The 27,737-nt window shown below is 43.5% G+C and overlaps 1 long non-coding RNA gene across 3 annotated transcripts in view; it reads right to left on the bottom strand.

Annotated features, from left to right (window-relative positions):
* Positions 1-260: 260 nt before the first annotated feature.
* LOC106800952 (uncharacterized) overlaps positions 261-27,737 on the bottom strand; it is a 453,355-nt gene continuing 425,878 nt past the window's right edge. The window contains exons 6-7 of one of the 3 annotated variants that reach the window (XR_015554489.1): positions 27,024-27,131; positions 261-1,761 (exon numbers count right to left, since the gene is read on the bottom strand). This is a non-coding gene — a long non-coding RNA (uncharacterized LOC106800952). Of the gene's footprint in view, positions 1,762-24,976; positions 27,132-27,737 lie in introns of those variants that run through there. The other 2 variants (XR_015554490.1, XR_015554488.1) reach the window with 2 other exon arrangements.

Genomic DNA, 27,737 nt, shown 5'->3' on the forward strand with positions numbered 1-27,737 from the left:
CAAGCCATGCTGTGGTGGTGTCCCATATAAAGTAGAGGAATATGGGCATGGATGTTAGCCCAGGGCCAGTCTTCCTCAGCAAAAAAAGAGGAGGATTGGCAGATGTTAGCTCAGGGCTGATCTTCCTCACAAAAAAAAAAGAAATTAAGATTTTCTACTCTGAAAGACCACCGAAATATATATATACACACACACACAAAAGAAAACAATAATTAGCAAAATTCACTTATAAGTGAATAGAATTTTTTCAATCAGGTCTTTTAACTTTTTTTATCTGTGAAACATAAAAACTTTGCTCTTTAACACAAAATCTTGATTTTCAGGGATATAGAACATAAAAATAATTAAAAAGCCTGTTGCTTTTAATTTTAATTTTTTTTAATTAATTAACAGGTTAATCACTTGAAACAGAAGCTATAGAATTTGAGTTGATATCCCAGTTCTTCCATTTATCAACTGGATTACAGGGTTCAAATGACTTAGCTTCCTCCTTGGTAAAATGGGATTAATGATATTTGTTTATTTCATAACATTATTCTAAGGATCAAACAAAATTATGAACTGAGAAGTGCTTCGTAAGCTACAGGGCATTAAACAAATTTAAGATGTTTTTAAATAATAATTTTATCTAATTGAAAAATTATGACTTATGCAACATATCATTCCTAACAGTGAGTTTGATGTCTAAACACAGGTACCACTTTGGAACCATACATTTAGCCAGTAAGAAGTAGAATGTCTTTCTGGTCACCTCTCTGACACATTAAAAACCTATAAGAAAAAGATCTATAGTTAGAGCCAGGCTGTATTAGGTGGACAGTGTATTCACTAGGACAATTCTTAATACAAAGAAAGTAGAGGGGCTGGCCCTGTGGCCTGGTGGTTAAGTTTGGCATGCTCCACTTCAGCGGCCCGGGGTTCAGTTCCTGGGCGAGGACCTACACCACTCATCAGTGGCCATGCTGTGTCAGCGGCCCATATACAAAATAGGGGAAGATTGGCACAGATGTTAGCTCAGGGCAAATCTTCCTCAAGCAAAAAATAAACAAACAATAAAGACCTTTAAAAAAAAAGAAAAGAAAAGAAAGTGGAAACATGACTCTGAAGAGGAGAAATATCAAAGGTCCTCTTCACCAAGAGTGAAACTTTGAAATCCATCTATTTAAGATTAATCACTATTCTTTTAGTTAAGCTCTTGTCATCTCCAACTTTCCCTGAGTAGAAAATAATCTACACTTCCAACTAAGTTATTCATGGTCCAATTTGTTCTCAGAATACTATAATAGGCTTTGTGAAGATAAGTTTTATAATAGGGATTTAACATAGTGAGAAGCCCCGATCCAGAGGCCTTCAAACACAAAGAGTATATGTGGATATAAACTGCTCTGTCTCCTCCCTCTCTTCTGCCACTCTCCCTTGTCCCCTTTCCCAAAAGGACACTCACCCCTACTTAAAATCTAATTTTTACAAAGGATTCAGATGAAATGCCATCTCAACAACTTCACAGGACAACTGGTTTAGCTACTGCAGTGTTGCTTTGGAGCCATCTTCAACAGCGCTGGGGAAAGGGGAAAACTTTTGGATAAAGTACCACTGGAAGAAGGAATGCTGTGAAGGGTTTTAAGAAAGAGAAACATTCAAAGTCTTCCCTCTTGGCAGTTCTGTCTTGCTTGATGACCACATTTATATTGAGTTCACAGGCTAGAGCTCTCAAAGACAACTCTACTTTCCCGGAGAAAATAAAACTTTTAGGGTGGCATCCTGGAAAAAAAAAAGAAGGAAAAAGAAAGAATCATTGATGATTTACAGACAATATTTTTATTTTCCAAGCTTTTGATATCTTAACCTGTTGAAAATATGTAAAGTTAATTCAGAGACACTATTAATTTATTGTTTTTTCCTCCTTAGCTCTATAAGATCTAACTTTCCATATTTATAATTTTTATCTCTTTTGTATCCAAATGAGTGTATTGGCTCTTTCATTTTACAAAGTAGCAAGTGACTTGGAGCACAGCACAAGTTTATCTTCATTCCAGATGGTGGTTGGTTTTTCTTTAAGGTTCCTTATTTTCCCATTTTAAATATTTCAAGGCACACACACAAAATTTAGTATTTAAAATACTTGAAACTCTTTATCTATTAATGTACTTTAATAACTAGCTTCCCTTTTCTGTACATGTTACATCCCTGCTGTCCCTATTTTGTTGCAAGTCAGCCTATCTTATTTGCATATTTGTAACAAAGTATATAAAAGGATAAAGACGTGGTTTATTAAGTATGCATATTCAGAACTTTTCTTTGATTAAAAAATCCTACAAATCACATAAGAATTATGTAACAAATATACATTTTTAACTTTTTTTAACAAAGAAAATTTCCTTAAATTGTTTTTTAATGTGCTTTTAATGACTTCTAGCACTCACACTTCCTTACTTGCTTTCCAAACTGTTTATACTGTCCCTAATAACACTCAGTGGAAAGCTGTCATTCCTGGCTAAATCCTTACTTAGGGTGGATGCTATGCCTCCGTGAGACAGGGTCAGGGGGTCAAAATCGATTTGGGAGGCCACCTGGAGAGTCCAGGCCATGAACTGACTCAAAAAATTTATATCAGAGCCGGAATAGTCCACCTCCCAGGGTCAGATCTGGCCTGACACTCCAACCGCAGGCTGGGGCATGCTAGACCAAGCTCAGAGAGAGGCCAGAGTTGTTGACCCTGCTAGCTGACCTCTTCAAACTTCAGGAGAATTTTTTTGGCAGTTACCACGGTGACTGGGTACTCTAAAAGCTTATCCTTCTTACTGAAAGGAGGAAAAAAAATTAGGAAAAAAATATGTTAAAACCTACCTTGCAGAGATGCCTATCACAAAGTTAAAAAAAAAAAAAAAAGGAAAAAATTGAAGGAGCTCTAAATTGCCTATGCCTTTGATATTAATTTCCACTGCTGTCCTAAAAAAATTGGAATTTGTAAGGTTTTTCAAACAGCAAAATTTCACATTTGGAACAGATATTGCTTGCTTTTTTTTTTTTTCTTTTTACCAATAGCTGACAACAATTTGAATAATATTTAAAATACTTTTTAAATAACGTAATTTCCTTGGAAATTCTAACATCTCTCTGCTTTTCTTTGAGAATAATCAGCTTTGAAATAAGATCCATCATAAATGCCAATCTATTAGGGAAAAATACTGTAACTAAATAATCATTTTTGCATCAAAAATATACTCAATATTTTTTTCCTGAGAGAAAAGTGTCCATTTTTGCTTGACTTGAAATAATAAAATTAGGAGAAAAGCAAGGGGCCATTATTATTATTATATATTTTATCTTTTACCAAATGACAATAAAATAATGTATACACCAAAAACAATATTGTAAAAATACTCTCTATATAACAAAAGAACACTAGGAGGTAAAAAATACAATGTGCACTTTATTTTAAAGCAATATACATTTAAGCTAAAAAAAAGCCATAGAATATTCTTCCATGTTAATACCAAATGCTGTCTTGTCCTAAAGTTCCACAACAATAGAAAGAATTATGAATTAAAATGTAATTCCCCATGTGGTAACATTATAAAACTCTACTAGTTGATTTTTGGTGATAGATTGTAATACAAAATACTTTAAAATGGCTCCCGTATGTGACTTGGAATTAGAGAACTGTAATAAATCAGATGTATAATATTTTTTAATCATCATAATACTTGCTTTTAAAAATACCTGTGTACCGTACAGTGACTTTTTGTAAAGTGAAATCATTGACTCCTACTATTGCTACTGCTCTGGACTTCCTTTATTTTAATTTTCTCATCTACCTCTTACATGACCCAGGTCCTAGAAGTCTTGAAAGGAGTTTCTCCAGCATCTGGGTGATGCGTGCCTGTTTTGTGTGTGTGCGTGTGTGTGTGTGTGTGTGTGAGACCATGAGCACGTACAAATGATCAAACATTGGTGAGGGGAGTGTGAATTTGCATTTTAAAAAGCAGTGGCTATATAACAAAACAATGTCTTTGGTCTAAATATTATTTCTCATCTTCATTCTAAGCCAAGGAAAAAAAAATGATGAATTACAGAAATATAGTAACTGACACTCCAAAAATGCATACTGAAATTTCAGAGGGATGTTTTAACCTCACCTTGAATGTTCATTTTGCTGTGACTTATTTTCACTGTTTTGCAATCACCACTAAATTCCTAGAACAGAATGGACATAAAACCAGGTACCTATTCATCTTAATTTTTTAAAAACAAAACATAATTCAGATTATAGTTTCCTTTCTTGTCTTGTGTTCAAAACAGCCAGTGAAAGGGAAGATCAGAGAGATACTTGGAGATGATTTTGCCGTGTGATCCAACTGCACTTTGCTAAAACACAGCTCTTTCAATTAGATAGTGTAGTTCTTGCCATTGCAAAATGGCAACCAGGATTGGTGAGTCACTACAACTGTGGTGCCAGCTCATTCTCTATGACGAACTCTGACTGTCCTTCCCAGCCTGGAACTCTTGGCAAGTTTCCTTAAAGACCCGGAGGCTGGCAAAGCATGAGGAACTATCAAACAGGAAATGAGATCCTCCTTTGGTTTTGAAAAGAAATGACAGAAGTCTTAAAATAAGGAAAGCCAGACCAGAATCTCTTAAACCACAAGCCTTATCTTGAGTGAAACATTATTTCTAAGTTGGATCTGGAAAAGGAAAAGAAGTTCAAGTATAAGACAATGATTCACTTGTAGGCAAGAAAACAATGCCTTGGTTTCCTCTAGTCAAATTAGGATCTCTCCCAGGAAAAGACCAGAAATCATTTGTCAGTCTTCTGCATAAACTTTTACTAAAAGGACTATGAAATAAATAGATATTTTATTCAGTAACCGATAGACTTGGATCTTCTCTTTTGTTGTAACAAATATGTTATATAACTACAGAATTTAGGGACTGAGAGGGACCTAAGAGATTATCTAGCCCTATCTCTTTACATGTATGAAATCTGAAGCCCAGACACAGGAACTGCCCTACATACACACTATTATTTACATGCCTCCACTAGAACTTAGACCCTGCTCAGCATTTCAGCTTAGTGTGTTTTCCACTCCAATGTGCGGCCTCTTCCCTGGGGGAAAGAATATTAAAAGTCCACATCAGTAGACATATTCAAAGCCTGGAGATAGAGTTATTCTGGGACCATGGTTTGAAATGATTGTGAAACTCATTCATGTCACACTTCCAGGAAACAACTTGAGGTACCACACAAGCAGAAATTCCACAAAATCAGGTAGTGCAACAATAACATGTGCTGTAGGAAGCTTCAAAATTCTCAGGAACTTCTGTCTGATGGTAACAAGGGCATGTTGTTAATATTATTTCTCCAGTTAATTGTTTTTATTGATTTGTTATGGCTAATAAGCACCAATGGATTTTCTTTCAATCGGTACATAGCCTCCACTCTGCCAGATCTGTAATTAAATACGGAGGAGCAGGGCTTTTGGTGTTAATCTGAGTTTCCAGTGGTATGAAAGAGTCTGTCCAAATAAGCATGAGCTATATAGATATGACAGCTGCCAGTCCAGAAAGGGCTTAATCCGGTCTGTCTTTAACATTTCTCTAATTTATTTCAGTTTTAACTGGTATCTGTTAGGATCAGCAGATCCCGAAAATGAAGTAAAAAGAAGTCTGTAGAAAAATGTGGAATTCATTGCTGATACCCCAAACTGCCACTTGTCAACTGGATTTAGCTGTAACAGTAACTCTCGATATGATGTATTTGCAGTGTGGCCCACAAATTTCCCTTCTAACTTGTCAGGGCATTTGGGAGAAGATCATGATTTAATTCTGAGAATCAGGCTTAGGGCCCCAGAGGAAAAAAGAGTAAGGGATAAGAATTTAAGAGGAGGAGAAAAAGTACTAGGTATGCTGAGGGGCCAGTGGTTTTACAGGGAAGGAGGCTGGTGTTTAGGAAGATAGTTATATGCGATTAAGAGGTAAAGGCAATAGTAGTCAGGTAGTCCTTAACTCCCATCTAGAATTTCAAAGAAATGCTATATCCTTTCCATAGATTGCAGTGGGTGTTACTTAGGGGAGGCATTTTTGGTACTAATCACATCTTAAATTTTTGGAGCAGGGAATGAAAAACTACCCTGAGGTTGGGTCTGAAGAAGGTTTCCTTGGCAACTCTCAGTCAAAGTTCCTGATGAAACTCAGCACACTGCGCATATGCGTCTATTTTCCTGTTTCTCAAAACACTTTAGTGGTCTCCCCCTGACCCGGACACAGACTTTTCCACCCAAAGGAGAAGGAGTTGTCAAGGGGAGCTTCTCAGCAGAAGAGAAATTTCTGATAGACAAATATTTTTCTTTTTGGAATCATGGAGAGGCCAGTGGGCTGAGCACAGAGAAGAAAGTAAGTGAGGAATGGTGAGATTAAATCGTGAGAACTTTCTGCTGGGTTCTGAGCTCCATCCCCAGGACCAGACAGGCTGTGCTCCAGGGGCAATGTGGAGGAAGAAAAAGCCGGTTGCTTCCACAGCTTCCTGCCTGCCTTAGGACTTTCCCAGCGCTGTCCCCTCAGCCCCGGTGGGCACAGCGCTGGGTCCTAAACACTTTCCACTGGACTGCTCCTGGAAGGGCACACCCAGGAACAACTGACCAGTGCCCTCTTGCTGCCGAGACATGACCACTTAAAAGAGGCCCACCCTTTTAGCATCCTTCATAGGCTCCTTAGGAAATTGTTAAAGACAGAAATTTTGAAATTGAATTTTAATGATTGTCAGAAAAGAGCGGTGAGGCACACAGCTGCTCCAGAGCAGTTGCTCCAGTGGCTCCATCCCGGGGACAAGCCAGCCTTTGGTCACCACACCCACCAGTCCAACAAGAAGAGAAAAGGAGGGGCAAAAAGGTGAAGATTTCAACTTTAGAGTGAGGCTCCGGCCCTGGGCATTTGAGGGTCACCCACCTCCACAAACACAAAAGAAAAAGTAAACAAAACAACTTCTAACTTCAGGGTCTCAGTCCCAGGGCACTCAAATGAATTGTGGGCCCAAGAACACAAACTTTTGTGAGGGATGAGGGGTGGGTGATAGGATATGGAGGCCTTCTCTCCCCCCGAGTCTCTTACACACAATCACCCAGGTGGGGACAGCACAGCCAGTCTGGGCAGTGAGGCCAGGAAGGACCTTGGGAGAAGAGCGGAGTTTTGTGGAAGAAGGAACCAGTTTCTCCCTCCGGATCCCAGGGCTTGTGTGCCGGAGTGAATGTGGTCGGATTAACGTTCCTTTTCCTTCTTCTGCCTGCCTGGGCCACGTCTAAATGAGAAGCAGTCCACAAGATAATGCTCTCCCCCCACCAGTTTCCTAATCCCAGAACTCAAGTGCCTGAGAGCGAAACTTCACCAAAAGTTATTGTCAGCAACAAATTCAGGCTGACAAATTGTCGATCATCATCGTGCCTTCAACATGCTGGATGGCTTTCAGCCAATAAAGAAGCAGATACAGGAAGAGCCGCTAGTAGAATGAGCAGGGTACAGGCCACAGCCCAGTCCATAGTTTTCCGGTGTTTCCCCCACTACCCCCGCCCCAAGCCCACCCAGTTCCCCAACCAGGGAGTGCGTTCCATGCCGGGACTGTGGGGCGCCCACCAGCTCGCTCCAGCCCCTGCTCCTTTCTTCCCCTCGCTCACACAGACGCTCACACAGAGGGCACCGAGGAGTCTCTCTTCTCTCTCTCCTCCAATTAACCCCTCTGGGTGCGCGTGTCTATGGTCTCAAGCACCCTTGATTTACAGTCATGTTACCCGAGTTTTCTTTTGTTTGAAATCCTGGGCCCGCAAGACCTTGGCATATGTTGGCCGTTACTTCTGCAAGCCTGTCTGTATCCTGCGACAGAGAAAATTATTAGGAATTGATGCTCAAGATAAATAATCATGATATTTTTACCTGTGGATGCCATGGAAGAATGTGTGCATATTAAATCATTTCAGAACTTAAGGGAACTCTGACAAAGATCTTTTGAAGTGTTTGCAGGTTAGCACGTCTATAAATACCGCCCCCCAAACACACACTAATTCATGGTGTCCTTCAATTTGTTTTTTACACTTTGGACTCACTCTGTGTTTCAAGTTTAGGAGCAACTTTAAACACACACATTGATTCAAATATGAATTTTCTATGTAAGATATGATTTCTTGCAGGGTTTACAAATCCAGTTACCTAATCATAAGGCTTCAGATTAAATTATCAGTCACAGCCCTCCTAGGAGGTTGATTTTGCTACAAAAGTTTGGGCTCACAATTTAATTCACTCTTCCACTTTCTCCAACTTGAATTTTCATTTCTGCATTTAAATACAACACAGCACTTGAATTAAGGGTCTTCTTGTTAAACTGGAGGCTTTTCTCATTTCCCTGAACTCTATAAATGAACTGCATTGTCACATAATCGATAGGAAAAACTCAGCTGTCACAGATCCTAAGCAACCCTTTGCCACAGAAATAACACGATCTGGCATTTCTGAGTTTGAAAAATGTGCCGTTTGGATGACATGAGACCAGAGCTACCCAAACGGCTTAAATGTCGTGGTCTCTATGAACCGCTGATGACCGACCTGCTGAGACTGACCAAGATATTGCGAATAGGCTTCTTTCCTGGTTAGAGACCAGGTCCTCCCTTTTTTCTTCCATAAACAAATGGTATGAGTATTGGCATCAGGGTTTCAAAGCTATTTCTAAGCTTATCTAAGTTTGTTTGCTCTCACAGAGTTTATAACAGAATTTCAGATTAGGTGTTTTCCTCCCCCAAAACAATAAGCAATTTAGATTTGAATTTTGGAGTTGAAATGAGAAACTAAATGTCCAACAACTTCAAAAGCTACCCTTTGAAGTCCTGGTTCATTCCCATCAATGTGATCAGGATTTCTGCAATATCTAAATCCTGCAGCTCAAAAGTGACTGAATCATAAGTAATGGGAACCCATAAATCTCCAGCAAGCTGTTTCTCTGACTCAATGTCACTGTCTCTTGTTGCACTCTTGGCCTTGTCTCTACAACCTGCCACACACAAATGCTGCCATATCATAGAGGGAGCATGAAGAAGATGTAATACTTCCTTATCTGTATTCTCTCTCCTTTTATCTATGATATACTACTCTGTACAGTTAACTCAATGACTTGTTTCACCTCGGGCATTTTTTTTAAAAAAGTGGTACTGGGCGGACCTACCGTGGAATCTACCCTACTTGGTAGATTAGATTATGAGATAAACATGTTAATTTATCTCAGAAGAATCCTGCTAAGAAGCCTCACGACCTTGGCCTACTACAAATCATTTACACACCGAAGGTGAAAGGTAATCTGATTCGTGCATTTGCTCTGTCAGCGAGTTGATGTATTAAATATTACAGTTACCTTTAGCCTACCTGGACCATTCTGTACAAAGAAAAGCACTAGTGGGGATCAGAGAGTAGCAAGCTAGGTGAGACAAATTCAGTTTATAACTTCAAAGCACGGATGTGTAAAACTTGTCTTTTCTAAAACTAAAGCGGTTGGAGCCCACATTTCCCACATCTACCATCTCTAAGATCATTGGGATGAACTAAGAAACACCACCTCTAATTAGTTCATTTGTCAGCAGAGAACCACCGCATCAAGCCAGGTATTTTGCTCCTATTCAACTCTAGAAGAAAATGGGACAACGTGGGCTATTATAAAAGCTCGGCATTCAGTGCCAACATTTCAAATTGGCCTCATTTTACAAGATCTCAGAAGCCCCCAACTCATTCAGACTATGTCTTGGCTCCAAACAGGACTGTTAACACAGTAGAGTTTATCCATTATCATAGTTCACAGGCTTCTCCATAGCTGCAAGTTGACATTTGGAACCTGCGTCATGCAGAAGGGGTGAAAACCCATCCAGGAACCGAGTCACTTATTTCCGAAGTACTGTCATGGGTGGGTAGGGGTAGGGGGAGCAGGGGAGGGAGAGGGAAAGAACTAGGCACACAATAACCAGGCTGGGAGTGACAGAGCTCTGCTCTTCATCAAGGGCAGGTGACTGATGAAAAGAGTTTTCTTCTTAGATACTTGATCAGTGTGTGAATTTACTTTATTTACAATTATGGGAAATGACTGATCCCATCCCAGCCCTGTACACTGAAGAGTCTTATTTTTTCAGAAATATGGTGCATTAAACTATCTTGTCCTTGATTCCCAAAACATAAACCACATATAGTCAATACCACAAATATGAGGATTTGCCTGAATTCTTAACCACACAATGCAGAGATATAATACACTGGATACAGGAGATGCGCTGGACAACCTCAGAGTATATGGCTCTAAAATTCTTTGTTCATGTCTCTCTATACTTGCATATACCTCCCCCCAACCCCCACACAGGAAATATTTCTTTCCTTTACTCTCTGCAATCTAAACTTAAGAGTGCACAAACCAAGAACTGGAGGTAACTGTTCGTTTGCAGCGCTATTTACGAAACACTTCTCTTTTTTTTCTCCCTAGGCATCCACCCCAAGGGACTGAGCAATGCACTATGCTGCTACTTGACTAGGTCTGAGAGAACAGGTGGGGGCTGGAAGAGCATCTTCGGCCCCGCAGTGGTCTGGCCACCCGCACCTGCTTTCTCACCCAGTTCCCCGAGCTCACGCTCAGCTTAATTTTACAAACATATCTGGGTCTCCATTATCTGTTAAAATGGCCCAGGGTGTGTGCCAGGAGTATTGTGCCACCACTGCTGGCGCATTTTTCTCTTCTGTCTAATGTCTGTCATTACACAAAGCATTCTAAAAAGCTAATTTCCAATCCTGAAAATATACTCTTACTACAGAAGTCATTACATTAGCATAACAAGCACTAAGTTCCAAGGTGGTAATTTGGTTATAGATCTGAAATCCTTCCTGTTCCATCAGATCGATATCAATATATGATGTTGCCCTGTGGCAACTAGGATCTGGGTCAGTGGATCCCTGGCTTGAGGGAAGTTCTGCTGGGGCAAACAATTTGTCCATGGGAACTCAAAGTGAGGTAAAAGTTTCAAGCTTCACCTGGCCAAGTTGGGACATTTCTTAAAGAACCAAGATGCCTCCATCTCTTTATTTCCTTCCTCTTTCTGTACCCTTCTTTCCTTGACTGCCAAGAAAATACGTCTTAAATGATATTCTTCCACAGGTCTCTCATGGACAAGCACTTTTTGGTCCTTTTGTTGGGGGTGGGGTTTGGGAAATCTGACCTCTTCTGCCCGGCCAGTGGTGGAGGTGCAGATTAGCTGCGACTCTGCTGAGGCCCGGATGGTGGCGGCGGTAAGGGTCAGTAAGGTTGAGATGTATTCAGATGTTAATTTACACCTGAAAAGACTGAATGCAGTCACCCACATGGGGGGTGACGGGAGTTTCTCATGAATACTGGCCTTGAGTGCTTCCTTGGGAAAGATGAAAGTTGAAAGGGAGGGAGAAAGTTGTCTAAAAGTTATGGGAGCAGGAAGAAGGGAGGGAGCAGGGAAGGCCTTGATGAGTCAAAGGAAATTTATTTAGCCACCAGTTGTATTTCAACTTTTCTATTTTCTATTTTCAACTTTTCCTTCTCAGGATAGTTTTAAGGTACAATGGTGAGGTGGTAATTTCCTTTTTGCTAAATATTTGTAAATTGTCTATCGAATCCAAAAATACTGATGTGAAAGTAAGTATGAGGAATTAGCCTCATTTTTCTGCCATTGGGAGGTGTCCTCGTTTTGCATAATATCTCACGAGTAACTAAGAAAGAAAAACCTTCCACATTCCAACACTGCCTTTAACCTCAAACATAGTAAAGGGTTCATTCAGACCCCAGGACCACACTGAGGCATTAATTAGGCTGATGAAATCCATCGAAATGTATGAATTCAGCATAATCAAGTTTCTACCGCAGACTATCGTTAAGGAATACGTGAGCAGCTGGGAGAATAGAAAGTACTGTTAGAGTTAAGTCATGCATGTAATTGAGTATATTTAACATAACCATTTTAATGATCAGTGATTAAAAGTGCATCTTACTTAAATGGTATATCCTCTGCAATTTGTTCATATCAACTCGATAACATTCTCAAAAGGAAAAAGTAGGGATACAAATTTCTAAACAAGATCTTTTTTCAGTTTAGGGGAAAAAGCAGGAAAGTGAACTGGAAAGAAAAAAAATGGCTTTTGCGTGCAAACAGCTACACCAGTGTGATATAAATTAATCACTGTTTTAGGCACCTTCTGTGCTCAGCTCAAAGAATTAGAAATATATAACAAGTGATTTTTTTCATTCCTCAAAAAGAATGTATTTCATTAAAGATGCTTTTTCTGTCTGACATGATTATTTTTTAAGAGAGCAAGAGAGAGGTCTCCTAAAATCCTGCTGATTTTAAGAGCTTCTCGTGGGAACCTGGGAAGTTCACCTTTCCAATTCTTCTTCCAACCTGTTGGGTTGGCTTATCTTAGTGGAACTCACCTCTGTAAAGATAGCACTGAGAAAGAGAGAGAGCGTCACTAGAAGAGAGATGCGCCTGGATATGGCAGTCTAGGGCCACAAACAGCTGAAGCCCTCAAAGGGGAATTAGCTGTTCAAATCAGCTAGGGGCCTGAACCGAAAGCCCATGCGTTTAGAGACAGACTCTGCTCTGCTCTATTCATTCGGACCTGGCCAAATAAATGAAGTCATTGTCGAGCCGTGCACAAGCCAGTCCAACTCTTTTTGTTGTAGCTTCTCAGCTGTTGTGCTCAAAACACGCAAACCACCGATTACCCAGGAAAGAACTGAAAGAGAGAGGTGGACCTAGATCTACAGCCAGAAGTGTGTAAATCCCACAACATCCACACATCTATGCAGGCACTATAAAAGGGAGGGTATAAGAAAAGGGACGCAGTTGGCCCAGCTCCCAAAAGTTGCCTCACCAGGCTCTTTTTATCTCCCTTCCCCTCTACCCCCACTCCTATAGAAAGACGGATCTATTCTCCTGTTGGAAATAGGGTTTAAAGAGTGACACGTCTTGAAAGTCTGGGAGTTGCACCGCAACTTTTACAAACCCAAGAGGGAGAAAGGAAGGCACAAGCACATAAAAGTATGTTGCGGCATACTTTCTGCCTGCTGCAAACAAAACAATATTTTAAGGGGAAATTCATTTGAAGCCTTCCTTTCACCCAGTAGCATGTCTTCCTTGGTTTCGAGGGACAGCTCCTTGGGAAATCAGGTCTCTCAAGGAGCTCTCCCGCACCCATGTATAGTCTATAAATATAGTGGAAGAGTCATGCCAGGGGTAGTCAGTGCAAGAGAATCTGGAGTCTTGAAAGCATCTTTTTCTTCTGGCTATGGTGGCACTTAAATGATAATGCGGGCAATGGAGCTAGGAGATTTATATCTTTTGGAAAGTAGGGCGAGCCAGATGGTAATAGCGTCATTAACACACAAACTTGGGATGTGCAAGTGAAGCTTGAAATTGGGAAAGAGATCAGGAGAACAAAGGGGGCTGCTGTTGAAAGGCCACCCCTCCTCTGCCGGCCAAAGCTAAGAGCCTCTTGGTACCGGGGTCTGCTCCTGCCCAGAGCTGGATAATAAACGACAGCTTTTCCCCTCCCCTGTTGTGACTTAGAAAGCTCCGAGAAAACTTTTGCAATAGGCAAATGTGGCACTTATTTATGTGTAACCCTTTGTAGTCTGAAGTGGCAGGAATGGGCCTTTAGTTCAACTGCACTCCCACCCTCCACTCCCATCCTAGTTTGATAAGCTCTTGCAATTTCTGACATTTATTTTATGAAATCAAAGTGCCGCTTGTTGCATGTTTCAGACAAAAGTTCATTTTCCTCCCCTTATGTAAACACTTTAAGTAAATATTAAAGGTTGAACAGCACTACCTTTTTCATTTTGTTGATGGGGGTTGGTGCGAAGGTATCGACGGGGGTTAAACTCAGAGTTTTACTTTGGAAATCCTTAATGTTTAAGTTAAACTCCCACTTGCCCGAACAGATATAATTCAGAGAGAACAGAGACGGCATTAAGACAAGATTAACAATGGCATTAATAATAATAATAACACATGTTTATAATAAACACCCACACAAACATCTATAAACAGGCAAGGCAGTATGGAACTAAAGAAAACGAAATTAACTTTGTTCTTTTTATTAACGCAATGTGTGTATATATGTGTGTGTGTATATGTGTGGAGATATATATATATATATATATATATATATATATATATATATATAGCTTCTGGGAAGACAGGAAAGGTAACGGTCATTAAGTATTGAATGGCTCGAGTGATGCCTGTTAGCAACTAAAAGTTGATGATGTCTAAACTAAAATCGAACGTTTTTCTTTTTCTTCTTTAAAAAAAAAAAATACAGGAGCTCTTTAAAAGCCCGGAGGACTTACCCTCAAGGCATTATTCAGAGAAAAACTGAGACTGGCCGTTCGTCACAGGCAATTGTAAAGGGTTTCAAAGGGCCGATCAAACGATCGCCAGAGTAATCTACATTCAAGTCCGGATGGTGGTGTTACGGCACACACCTGCGGGGTGTTTGCTGTCCGTGCCCCTGGCCGAGCTACAAATCATCATTAAAGCGAGCTGCTTAAGCTTCTTCCCAGCTTCTAGACAACAGTTACTCGGGACACTTCACTTTGATATTGCTACAGCTCGCAATTGACAAGCAAGCTATTTTTGAGCCCAAACCCAAGCCCACACCCTAGTGTGCGCGGCGATGTAAGGAGGGTGCTGTGGTGGGGGTGGTGTGGAGGGTGAGCACTTGTAAGTCTCTGTCTCCAATTTCCTGAGCAGAATCACCACAGAAATGTATAGGAAACCAGGTTAGAAGCAGCTGAAACCCGCCTCGAGTTTTCTCCTGAGGGCTCTTCCAAAACTTCTTCAGTCTTTGCCACAACTTTTAACCGACTAGCCTACAGACAATCTCACAATTTCAATTTCTCTCCCTCCCTCTCTGACGTACACACATTCAGGTCAGCACGCTCCCTCGAGTGCAGGGTTACGTTTTTCTCGACCAGGACCGGAATCTAGTTTGAAACTTTCACTTTTGATTCTTCCGTTTGGGATTATGTCCCCCCTTTCTATGCCGACCCCGCCCTCATTGCCCTCACCTTGAAAGAAAAAAAAAAAATCTGGAGTTGGGTAAAGAGAAAGGGACGTGGGGGTCAGACAGCTAGAGGCGGGGAAACGCGAGGAATGTCGGTTTCTGTCTGCTGCCTGCCTGGGTGTCTGCAAGCCCTCGGCAATGCGTGTGCGCCGCATTTAGGGCGGCGGCTGGGGGGAATAACCGGCTGCGGGTGATGCCAAGATCAACACTCGGAGAGAATGTATCAATAGACCAATTTTCTGCTCCCACCGCGAGCTTTTTCATTTCAATCTAGAGTGGAGGCGTCTGCGCTGCGCGAGACGCAACAGCACGGTAGCGTCCGGAAAAAGAGGGCGCTAGATGCGGGAGGCGCAAATATGGAAATCAACTCATTAGGAAGGGGTGTGGTTACCGCGAAGCCCCCTCCTCCATCCCTTCCTTTCTCCCTTGCTGCCACCGTCCCAGCTTGCTAAATATGAGATTACAAACAAACAAATAAAGCAGAAGCTGACTACGCAGCCCCAGATCAAACACGCTCCAGATAATTCGCTTCACTCAGCGCTGTGGCCAGACCTGCGGCGCAGCGCCGGCCCCGCACGCCCGCCGCCGGCTTCAGCGCCCCCTCCACGCCGGCCCCGGCTTCCGCGGCTCTGAAAGCCAGGGCCCGCGGCGGCTTTTCGAAGGCACAGCACGTGGCCCTGACGCCCCGTTTGGTAGACGTTTTAAAGCATCAGACAAACGCTTCCACCAATATGATAACCCTCTGAGGGCTTCTGCTGATCTCAGAGGTCCTCTGCTAGAGGCTGTCTGGAGGGGAGGGCGGTGGTGTTCTCTTTGGGAGAAAAAACCCCAAACTAGAAAGTAGTGCCCTAGAGTGCCTGGCCAGGGGGCGTTTCCAGGGCCGCGGCACCCCAAGTGCGAGGGTGGGGAGCGTTAAGACAGGCTGGGGCCAGGCGTGAGGGCCGGGGTCGATGTGAGCGTTAAAGACCTGGGTTGAGATATTCTTAACCAGAGACCAGGTGCCCAAGAGTGAGGGCGAGGAGGCTGGAAAACCTAGGATGCCTAATAATGTGTCGAAATAAAATGTTTGGATTGGGGGGGGTAGTATAAGAAAGAAAAAAAAACGCAAAACCTGTCACCCCCATACCCCCCTGCCCCCATGTCCTCAAAGCCTGCCTCTGTGGAGGGCTGGGGGGAAGGAAAATTGTACTTTTACGGTTTCTCTTCCCGCGTGGCCCGCCTCCCCAGTCCTGCTCCCTGCCCAGCGCTCCCCCAGTGGCGGGCCCCTTGGAGGAAGGCCGCCCAGTCCCCTCGTCCCCCGCTGCCTGCAGGCCACCGAGCCTCAAAGCGCGCTTTGTCCAGCGGGGGCGGGGAGGGCAGCGGGCCCCTGGAGAAGAATAACACTGTGCCCAACTCCTGTTCGGGAAAGTTTCCTAAGGCACTCCTTGTGGTAAAATACACTTTTAACCGGGCAGGGGGTGGGGGGGATAAGTTCTGAACATCCAGTGCCTTCTCTCAGTTCCTCAACTCTTCCCCACTTGTCACTTTTTAGGTTCTCAGAAAGGGGGAGAGTGGACCGGGAAGAAATTGGAAGATGGTCGCAAATGTGACTATGACTCTAGAACCGTCGATATGATGGTTTTGAAATGCGGGTGGGAAGAGAAAAGGGAGATATCTCCACCCAGGTCTGGGCCGAAGACAGCTGCACGGTCGGTGCGCGGGGGGTGAGGGGAGAGGGGCCCAGAGGGCGCGTGTGCAGGCGAAGCATTTCGCACCTCCTGTTTATCTTAGGAGCGGGGGTGTGGGGTGTGGGAACGGACTGTTCTGCCTCCCGACAGGCAGTAGAAGTTGAATAAAATGGAGAGGCGGGCACCGGCAAAAACAAAACCTGCTGTAGACTGTGAGTCTCTCTCCTTGACCCGAATTCCAAATGGTGGGGGTTCTCCATTTGCAAAGGACTCCGAAGTCTTCAGACCCCAGAGACAGCAGTCCTCCAGCGACAGCAAAAACCGCGAGAGAGAACCGTTAGAATTGAGGCTTTGGGGGCAAAAGTGATTAATCTTTCATTCGAGAAGCGGGGACCCATTCCTTCCAAGCGTTACCGTCTGCATTTGAGGGGTCTCTACGTTTCGTCTGCTCTTCTAGGCATTTGCAAAATAATGGCTCGTGTCCCTTGCAAAACAGCCAGAAACAAGTATATCCCAAGGCACTGCGTTGGTGAATCCGTTTAAAAAATCAAATCAAAACAAAATAAGACCTTAAAAAAGCCCCAGGCCGGTGCTCTCGGTATCCAACAACCAAAGTGACCGAAGGGGCACATTAGTGGTTGTGGCTCTTTGGGAGTTGCGCTAATTTGGTGTGTGGACTCAATGCCTTAATGCTAAATCGGCAATATAAAGGGGCTGAAGAGCAAGCCCGATAAAAGCTCTAATTGCTACTGGAAGATTTAGGTGGTTGCTAGGATCTGAGGACCACCGCCACAAAAAACCTCCAATGGAGTGTTTGGGCTGTGTGCATGGGGGATGGGGGTAGAGTTTGTACGGCGAATGGTGCCCACATCTGCTGGAACTTCCATATCTAAGCTGTTCATTTACGGGAGCCAACTTATGAAATCTCCACAATTAGATCTTCATTGTTCTTCCTCCACAACACTGTCTAGAAAGAAAAGGTCTTCTCGGTCGGGGCCAATCCAACGAAGCGTTTGACGTTATTAAATAATAAAGCGATTGTGATTTACATTGTTGTTCAGAAAAAAAGGCCAATTATCCACTGTTATGTTGCCATAAAGATCATATTAACTCGAATTAGTAATCAAACAATATGCGAGCGTTTAAAAAAGTACAGCCGAACAGGGTGACAGCCACCGCGACGTCTTCACTTTCACCAGCGAACCCACCCGCGCCGGCAGCCAGAGACCGAGAGGCAGTCGCCGCAGATCCGAAAGGAGGGAGAGAGCAGCAAAGTGGTGATTAACGGTCTTCAGTGTTAATTATTCTCAATTAATCCCAAACAGTGCAAACCTTCCCTGGTTCCCTGGAAGTACCCAGGTTTGGGACGCTCTGAGAATTCCACCTTTCTGGCAGGGGTTTACTTATAAGAAATCCGGAAGAGGCAATCTCGATGCAAGTGTACCTGTGAGCAAAGGGGCAGGGGTGTAGGTGTGTGCACGGATGTTGCGTGCAGTGTGTGCGCGGGAGCTTCGCTGCCTTTCCCAGAGCCTGGCGTGCACCTCGAGGCGGGTGCCTGGGGCGGGCAAGGCCCGCAGCATCCTTACACCCCTAGTGAATCTTGCGTCTTCTCCACTCAAATCACTCTCTCTCGCCCTCTGTTATTAGGTTTATAACTCTTTGCCCACTTAAATTTGTGCAGCCAACCAAGGAAATCTAAATAGGTTTGAGTCGCCCCTTGGGTACAGAATGGAGGCTTTAATAAGAAAGATTAATTGTGGGTGTGTACCCGCCGGAAGACGCGGGAGCCATCAAGAAGCGGCGGGTAGTGGGGTGAGGGGAGGGAGACGCCTCTCGTCCTGGTCCCAGACTTTAGTAGGCGCCGTAGGCATGCTTAACGCAGGCCACCCGGCAACTCCTTGCAGTCTCAAGCAAAGGGCTCCATAGAGATGGTAAGAGCCATCTCTTCCTGTGTTATCTGAGGTTTTAAAGAACTTGGCCCTTATATGCCCTGCACATCAAATCTCCTTGGCCTGTGCCCCGCCCCGCCAAACCCCCGACTCCTTGCCTCCACGCCGAGGCGGGAGTGGGGGGAAGGTGGTGGCCGCTGCCCTGGGAGGTCTGCCTATTCTCGCCCCCACCCACTGAACAATGTTTAGGCGAATGATAAAAAAAGGTTTTGCTCTGAGGGCTAGAAAGTTGATATTTTTGTTGCCACGAGGAAAAAATGTACATGGTTACATGGTTTTTTATAAGCAAACAGGGAGCAGTTTTCCTCGGCGCGATGCTTCAGCAACTCCCGGCACAGAGGGAAATCTGCCAGTGGCTGGGCGGTGGGGATCTCGCCCCTCGCGGCGGCGGTGCTGGAGGAACGGTCCTCGCCCGCACGGCCCATTCCCGCCCCTCCCTCTTTCTACTAAATGTTGGGACCGCAGACTAAGAAGTGGCGAAGGGGGTGGGGGCGGAGAGGAGTGGGAACCGGATGGGGGTGGCGGGAAGAAGGGATTGACTCGAATAGTTTCTCTAGTAGCGTTCCCTCCTTAAATAATTCTATTTAAAACTTGAGGTACCGAGGCTTGAGTTTAAACAAACGTAAAATGAAATCTTCGGAAGGTCCGGCCCTTGCAGCGGTGGGGGCAGCCAAAGGTGGTCGCATATTTGTTGAGAGTTTTAAAACAGTTGCTGCCTTTCCTAACCCCCTTCTCTATCTCCCACCCCTCTCCCCAGTAAAACCAATTCAAAAGGGGACAGACTGCACTCCACAAGATTAATGTCCGTTCATTTGCAGGATTAACCCTCTCACGCAGTATAATAAAATACTAGAGTTCTTTTTAAATTTAAATAAATACACGAAATTCGTGCCTTCTCTCCTTTCCTGTATGATCTCTCTCGGGACATCAAAACCCAGCGCCTTGGAACCAAAGGAAGTCTTAGAGGAACTTTTTAACTCAGAGTTTTCAGGTCATCTGGGGGCTGTTGTGGGCACTGGTATTGGGAGAGAGTGGAGAGACTAGCTAAACTTTAAATATCTATAGCTATACATTTTGATTTGGAACTCACAATTAAAAATCTATTTGTTCCTCCCAGGGCTCAGCAGATTTCCATGTTGTCATAGGAGGCACAAAATGTTCATTAAAGGAACCTAACCAAGGCTACTGTATGGCCACTTTGTGAACTCAGAACTATGGATGAGGGGAAAAAGTATGAAAGTGTGAGTTGATGTCACACTGGCTGTCAGTGTGTGGTCTATTGTGGAGAATGGTGCTTTTTGACTGAACAGAGGGAGCCCCCCTCCCCCCGTCCCCAGCTCTACTGCACCTGCACTGGATGAGGGAGTCCCTGCCATTCAGCCCATCGCAGATTGTTCAAACAGAAGACATCTCTGACAGCACTCAATTCATTACATTTCTTCCTGCTTTTCAAACCAACACACACACACAAAATGAGTATTGCCAGCCAGTGACAGCCAAAAAAAAATCTTAAAATACTTTATATGCAGCTAATTTGGAAGCTCACACAACTAACCATGAAATATTTTGTATCCTTAACTTGTAAGGCTCCTTGAAAAAAGATTACCTGATTTTTCCTATTGAAAACATACCTCCATAGTTTACAAGGGGATGGTAAGTTTGTAGCAAGACACTGCAGCATGGCACAGGGAGAAGTTTCAAGGAGAGTGAAAGCAGAAAGTGCAAAAGAGAAAAGCCCCTGATTTATCTTATCAGAAGGGCCAGCTTGAAATACATTCATAATTTATGCCGGTAAACCAGCTTGCTAATAGAGGTGGGGTACCCAAGAACCAGGGGCAGGCAGTGAGCGAAGCAAGAAAGGGTAGTAAGAGAGGCATCGAGGCTGAAGTGTGAGCTAAACATTTAAATCAATTTCCTAACAACGAAGTCTTCCCCCCATATGCTCAGGTTTACTTTGCCATCTTAGATTCCAAGATGTTTTTGCACCATTTCCCAAAGCTGATGAGAGAGTGTTTAGAAAGCTGATGAGAGAGTGTTAGTCTAGTTTAACAGAAGTTGGGGTAAACAAATTCTCACAAGGGAAACTGGATTTTAAGATATTATCCTTGGAGGTGGGAGGAAGGAGGAAACAAAGAAAGAGAAAAAGACTGAGCAGAAGGAGAAGACAGGTTTGCCATTTGGTATTTCAGACTGATTAAACTGTAATGTTATGCAATAACCCAGATTTGAGCTGTTAAGTATGATAGTCAAATCGACCTGGATGTGAGTTGATACTAAACTGACTGCCTGTGAAATATTGGCTAATTCTCAGCAAATCATTACTCTGTTAGTTCCTGGACCAATATCAGAACACAAGGCCTAGTTTCCAGGACCCCTCCCATTGGAAGGGCATTCAATGAATTAAATTGATTTGTAAAGAAAACTTGGGAAGTGCATCTTCTGGAAATGCCTGGGTACTTTCAGCCAACAAATATAATTCTATCCATTTTACACCAAGTCCACAGACCAAATGTCTTTCCTCGTCTATAGTTTAAATCATAGTTCCAAGGAGTTCTCTCCCAAGGAGTTCTCTCCCAGTACTTTCTTGATTCTAAGAAGATTATAAGACTGTACAAATTTTTAGGAGTGGTGGAGGAAAGAGAAAATGGAAATGGCATAGCCATGGCAAGCCAGAAGCAACTGTCCTAAGCATAGCTCCACATCAGAACCAAACACCTGGAAGTCCAATTCTTAATCCACCGCTGAAACTTACGCCAGGCAAAATAAAATAAAGCTGCCGTGTACTTTGTAAAGGCTTTTGGTGTAATTTGTCGAGCGTCTCAAAACAAAACAAATGTAAAAACAACTCATTCAGACCTCACAACAAACTCTAGTCTAGTAAATCAAATAATTTTAAATATATGTAAGGAAGAAGGGCAGGTCTATGAGCTCGGGTGCCACGGTGATGGGTGTTGTGTGCCAGACTGTATACATCTGAAGATTCTGGCTATTTCTGTGTTTGGTTATGCTCTGGGGGGCGAGAGCCTCCACAGCCACAAACGCTGGGACTGCGTAGTAGGGATGGAGCCCGGCTCCACCGGCTTCGCCCTTCAAGATTGCTCTTTCTGGAACACTCGAACGAATCATTTCATCCCCGAGGCCCTGCAGACCCTGACGTCACGAGGTGGGGGCGCAGTCCCGTTTCTGGCCTGGCCGCCAGCGATAAGAACCCTCGGGAAGAATTCCCTGCTCTTTTTAATACAGTAATTATTTTTCCGCCTTCTGCGGGTGGGGGCGGCTCCTGCCCGGAATGCTGGTATCCCTCCCTTCAGGAAGATGCCCAGGGATGGCAAGTTAGCAGGATAACTTCCTAGGCGAACCCTAGGCTAGGAAGAGCACTAGAAAAGGACGAAGGGTGGTCTGAACAAGGCTAATTTCACCGCCCAAGACCAGAAAGGAGAGGAAGGACCCGAATTTCTGTATTAATCTCTGGAGGCTAAAACGAGAATCTCTTGCCTTCCCTACCACCTAATTCCTCTGGACAGTAAGAAAAGTAATAGCTGTCAATTAATCCTATTTTGTGCCAATGGCTTCGTACTCATCTTCTGCGCGGTAAATATATATTATCCCTATTTTAGGAATGGGAAAGTGAAGGGTCTGCATCCTCCCAACCCTACCTGCTCTGATCCTAGAGGGGATCAGGGCTCCCAATATTCCAGGGAGCTCAGATCGCTCCTGTAGCTTCCCACAGCCATGCCAGTCCGCAGCCTCTGGCATCAGGAAGGACTAAGTGCGAAATTACTAATGCTGAGCCTGGGCACCAGAGACAAACAGCTCCTTAAAAGTAAAGGCCTGGGGTGAGAGGCAACAGGAAGGTAGGACTTGGGTAGGACAATCTCTGATTTAGGGAATTTGGGGCCTAGAACCATCTTCGGGGTCACGAGGTCAACGTGGAGAGGGCAGGGGCTGGGGTGCAGGAGGTAGAGGGTTCTGGAGAGGCGAGGCCCCGCAACACCTCGGGAGACTTGGCAGACTTGCCCAACGCGGGACTGCCCAGGGCTGAGAGAGGAAATCGGGCCGTTTTGGTAGGATCCGGGAGGAGAGAACTCGAGCCCCACGCAACACCTTCCCAGGGAGCCCCATGGGGGTCGTGGCCAGGGCCGCGGTGACGTCAGGTCCCTGGCCCGGCGCTTGCCCGCCTCAGCTCCCATCTGCCCGCGCATCCGCTCCTGGCGCTGGGCGCCGCGCGCTCCCCAGCGCGGGCGGGCGGGTGGGAGGCCCGCGCGCTCACAGCCCCGCGCCGCGCCCCGCACCGAAGCCCAGAGAGGGAGGCAAGTGATAGTTCAAAGCGCCGAAATCTTTACTAACAGTGCACACTTGATTCTGCACATGCAGGCAGACGAGGGTAGTGAAACGAATGACTCCTTGGAGCTTTTAAATCACCTGACACTTCTTTGCAAAGTAGAGCAAGCATCTCAACTCCGAAAGCCCCAAAGCAACAAACATCTTTGCGTCCTGAAATGAGAGGACGTTCTATTTGCTTTTGAAGAGAGACTGAGTACACCGCTCAAGGACTCAGAAATATCACCATTACACCAAAATATAAAATAAAATCTGCCTAGACCCGCATCGCATACAGAAAGAGCACTCTCTGCCATGGGAAATCTTGGCCTTGCCTTTAGTAACCCACTCTCCTAAAAAGAAGTCTCTTAGTCAAAATAAGAAAGTCAAGTCCATTGTTTCCTAAAGGCCATGGAAGCAAAACATAAAAACTGAAAACAAGAATTGTAAAACTGGACTGTATCATGAGGAGGGAAAGAGATTACAAGTCTCACTGAGTGATATCAGAGGTCAGGTTTTCAGGAAAGTTTTTAATGGAAAATAACTATGAAAGACACCAAACCAATTCTCTGGTTTGGGCCATTTCCCTGTCTTTGGAAAGCTCCTTCCACCGAGTTCAGTTACTCGAGAACTCCAGAGGCTGCATCCTTTTGGACTTTATCCATATTTTCACAGTAAAGGTCAAAAGTTTCTCCTCCTCCTCCTGTCTTTAAGGGACCCACCTCATAGACAGGTCCCTGAGGAAATCTACCCAGCCATCTTCCAACTTTTGTGAAAAAAAGAAAGCAAAGATAAGAAATAAATCAACCCCCATCCCCAACCTCACTTGTGGCTGTCCTGAAAAGCAGCCATTGCTCTGAAAGCAAGGAAAGAGCAGCATAAAAAACAGAGTGAGATGTAAATTATTTTAAGGCAATAATGGGGTGGGAGGGGGGTGTTGGAGAAGGTTAACTCAAGTCTCTGCTAAAGCTCAGGGCAAAGGAAACACCTTCCACAAAGCAAAATATGAGGACCTGTTTTGCAAAATTCTCCAAGAGCAAAAAATAAAAGGGGGGCGGGGAGGATATAAAAAGGTCTTTTAATTACAATAAATAAATAAATAAGCAGTGCCAACTAGCAGGCGATCAAACCATAGTCAAACTTCCATCTCGGAGCAGTTAGCTATAAACTGTTAGCAGTTGAAAAGTAAACCTTGTGCACACAAAGGCACTGTTTAATTTTCTTCTTGTAAAGGTTCTAAATGAAGACCCCATCACTATGCAGTTAAGCGGTATTTCTTGTCCCCCTGAGGCGCTGATCAGTTCTTTTTAATGTGAGAAAACTGGCAGCTCAAAACCCGTCAATGGAGCTCCCACAACAAAAGTTCTGAAAAGCTGAATGAATTGGGTTTGTAATTACTGCATCTCGTCCCCCGACTCCTTACAGCTTATCTCTTATTCATTCACCTTGTATTATCATCAAGGAATATTGCTCTCAAAATCATTCCCTTACCATTTACCTAGGGCCATGGAGGAACTTATGACACGGCAGAAATGGAACACTCGCCACCACCCCCCACTACACCTGGAAGTGTTCAGACCAATAGGTGGGGAAGGGAGGAGGGACTATCTTGTACCCCAATTTACTCTGAGACTACTACAACTCAGAGTACTCAGGCTACAGAGCCTTCCATTTTAAAACCTGAATTTTATTGGCAAACAGAAATGTGTACCCTTTCTAAATTCAGGGCCTGCCTGAGTCTCTGAAATCCTGTGACATCTCCCCTTAGAAAAAGCAAAGGTTATAAATAAATCCCCTCCCCTCTTTCCCCAAATTGCAAGACCCTAAAAGACCTTGCCAGACATGATGTAGAAATTAAGATAACTTATTATTTTCTGTTTTTTTCTTTTAAACCAAAAACATTAAATGAAATAGAAAAAGAGACTATAATTCCCCCCCTCCCAGCCCAGGAAAAGGTGTTATAAAAAAGTCAGCTTTAGAATGCCAGCGATCTGTGTATATTTCAATCCAAGGCATTGCTGATGGAGAAGATTCTCCTGAGATTTCCTACTGTAAGAATGTGTCAGTTCTAGAAATAAGTATAGCTATTACAACCAAATCTACTAGAAGACTAAATAATTAATTGAAGTGTTGCTCTTTGACCCTTGAAAAGTCCAGTAGGGACACGTTTATAGTAATAATACCTCCGAATGAGCCCTTGTCAAATATTCATTTAGTGGTTAATGTGAGCCATTTTCCCCTGGGACCATCTGTAATACCAGCTTCCCAGCATTGGCAAGAAACCTTGCTAATCTACTACAGCTCAGCAAAATATTTTAACGCTCTTTATTTAAAGAATTGCGGGGGGGGGGGGGATGAGGGGAGAGAAAAATTGCAGAGGGAACCAACTATAATCTTATCCTTCTGCAGATTTCTGGTCTGTGTATAAGGTTAACAAAACATTAAATTCACCCCTTTGACTGGAAATTGAATGGTTTTAGTGAGTAGAATAAGATCCAGAGGAAGGAACTGAACACTCAACAACTAACTTCAGCACCAGGAGATAACCATCTCTGGGCAAGTTTGTGGGTTTACCCCCTTCTTGGAAATCACATTATAATTAAAATATGATATGTTCAATATTAATCTAGTCATGAAACTACACCTCTTGAGGAACCATTTAACCCAATCAAATGAATGATGAAATATGTATCATTTTCCTCAAATGCAGTTTATCAAAAGAATTTATATTTGCAAACAAAATATTTTGGCTTTCATTTGGTTAACAGATATGGAGGGATAGGAGGGGGAATGGGAGTTCTCTTGTTTTATGCAGACAGTGACAATCATTCAAAACTAGTTCAACTTTCCAAAATATTGCTCTCTTCTCTCTTGCAAAATATTTGAACCTGAGCATTTTGCCAAAAAGTTCTTGCTTTTTTAGTCTGATCCTGTGGGCTTTTTTTTTTTTTAGAGAGGTTAGTGCAGTGCAATTATTCTAAACCCCAATACATATTTCTTATATATCTCTATTTTTCAAATATATACACTCCATATAGTTGATTGGCTCAAATTCCGGGAATATCCTCCCCACCCCCAGCAAGATCATTTGGATCTTTATTCAAAGTTTCTTTTATTCGTATGTGTGAGCAAGAACTAGCGAATGTGCTCATTACCACGTGAATAATCCGTATATGCATTACAATGGCTGGCCAGGCCGGGGGAAATTCTTTTAGAGTCTCTGCATTAATTAGGGGGGGAAATGCCTCGCTTAGAATTGGGAACTGGCATAATAACTGTCCTTTCCCAGTACAATATTACCCTAAAATGAGGATAAAAAAGGAATAAATAAAAACCAATAAACACCTAAAATAAAGCAATCCACATGAAATAAAAATACAGAAAATATGAGGCTATCAGCTGAGCCCAGAACTATCATTAGCCACACCACGAGAAAGAAATACTTTCTCGGAAAACGAGAAGATGCAAACCAAGGGGATGAGCTAACCGGGTGGCTGCAGCCGGTGCTTGACTGAAGGGCGGAAGGCTGCCGGATTCCAACTTCTCCAAAGTTGTAGCAAGTTGACACAACAAGCCCTTGAAATTGTGGGAAGCAAACCCACGCCGTTTAGAATGCCTGACTCTTGGTTCCTGGTCCCCTTCGGTGGGGGAAGATGAGCGCGGTAAGTAGTAAATAAGGAAGAAAAAGTCCCTGAAGTCGGTCTTACAGATTCTCCGGCAGCGCCAAAGCGCGGGTCGGTTGTGATGGAGAAACATCGCTAATTCAAAGACCGTGGCGATTACCCCAAATTTCCCGCTCCCACTGAGGACAGCTATGGTCTTTCTTTACCTTTCCGAGGGCAAAAGAAAACAGCAAATCCAATCTGGTTTCTCCACCCCTTCCCCCCTCCCACTACTTCTCTACTACTGTAGTAAAACATGATTAACAGATCAAAAGCATAATCATCTCCAAATGTGATTAGACCGGACAAAGTAAAATATCTACCTCAGAGTTGATTGTTTTCTTCTGTAATATGGCTGTTGCCTGGCTTCTCTTTTGCTTGTTATCAGCTGCACAGATTATCCGATTTGGGGCTACAGGCTTGGACCCGCGCTGCCAATTTAAGAAATGGAATTCGTGGAGGGAGAGAGAGGAAAAAAGAAAATAAATAATAATAATAAAAATAGCCTTGATAAGTCGGGAAGTTTTGCAAGACGCTCTTTGCTTTCCCTCGCCCCTAAACAGGAAAATGTAGAGGAGAAAGTTTATAAAGTCAAGGAACAAAGAAAGCAAACCACTTGTTTCCTTTCAGACAATAGCAGGGCCGGAGTAATCCAAACACCCACCCAGCAGATGAGCACTTTGCATGTCTAGTTTGCAATTATTCCGATACAAGAAGCATCATTTTCCCCTATAACCAGGTTTCCAAGGGGCCATTGTGCTGTGAAGAAAACGAAAACAAAACCAGCCAACCTGGTTCTGATTTGGCTCAATACCCCATCTGCTAAGTTACACGAAAATTTTCAGAATTGACTCCTTTCTGGCAACAAGTGGCATAAATCAGTTTAAGTCCCCATCATGCTTATTCACGCTGCTTAGGAAAGGAGGGGGTGGATTTACAATATATGTCTCTAGTTTCTATTTTAGAAATGACATAAGCATTTCACTTTTTCCGAGAGTACTTATTCAATTAATCATCCAGCCATTTATTTGTTGCAG

This window comes from Ceratotherium simum, chromosome 15, assembly GCF_057802395.1.
Source record: "Ceratotherium simum simum isolate JZ-2026a chromosome 15, ASM5780239v1, whole genome shotgun sequence".
In the NCBI taxonomy this organism is placed as follows: Eukaryota; Metazoa; Chordata; class Mammalia; order Perissodactyla; family Rhinocerotidae; genus Ceratotherium; species Ceratotherium simum.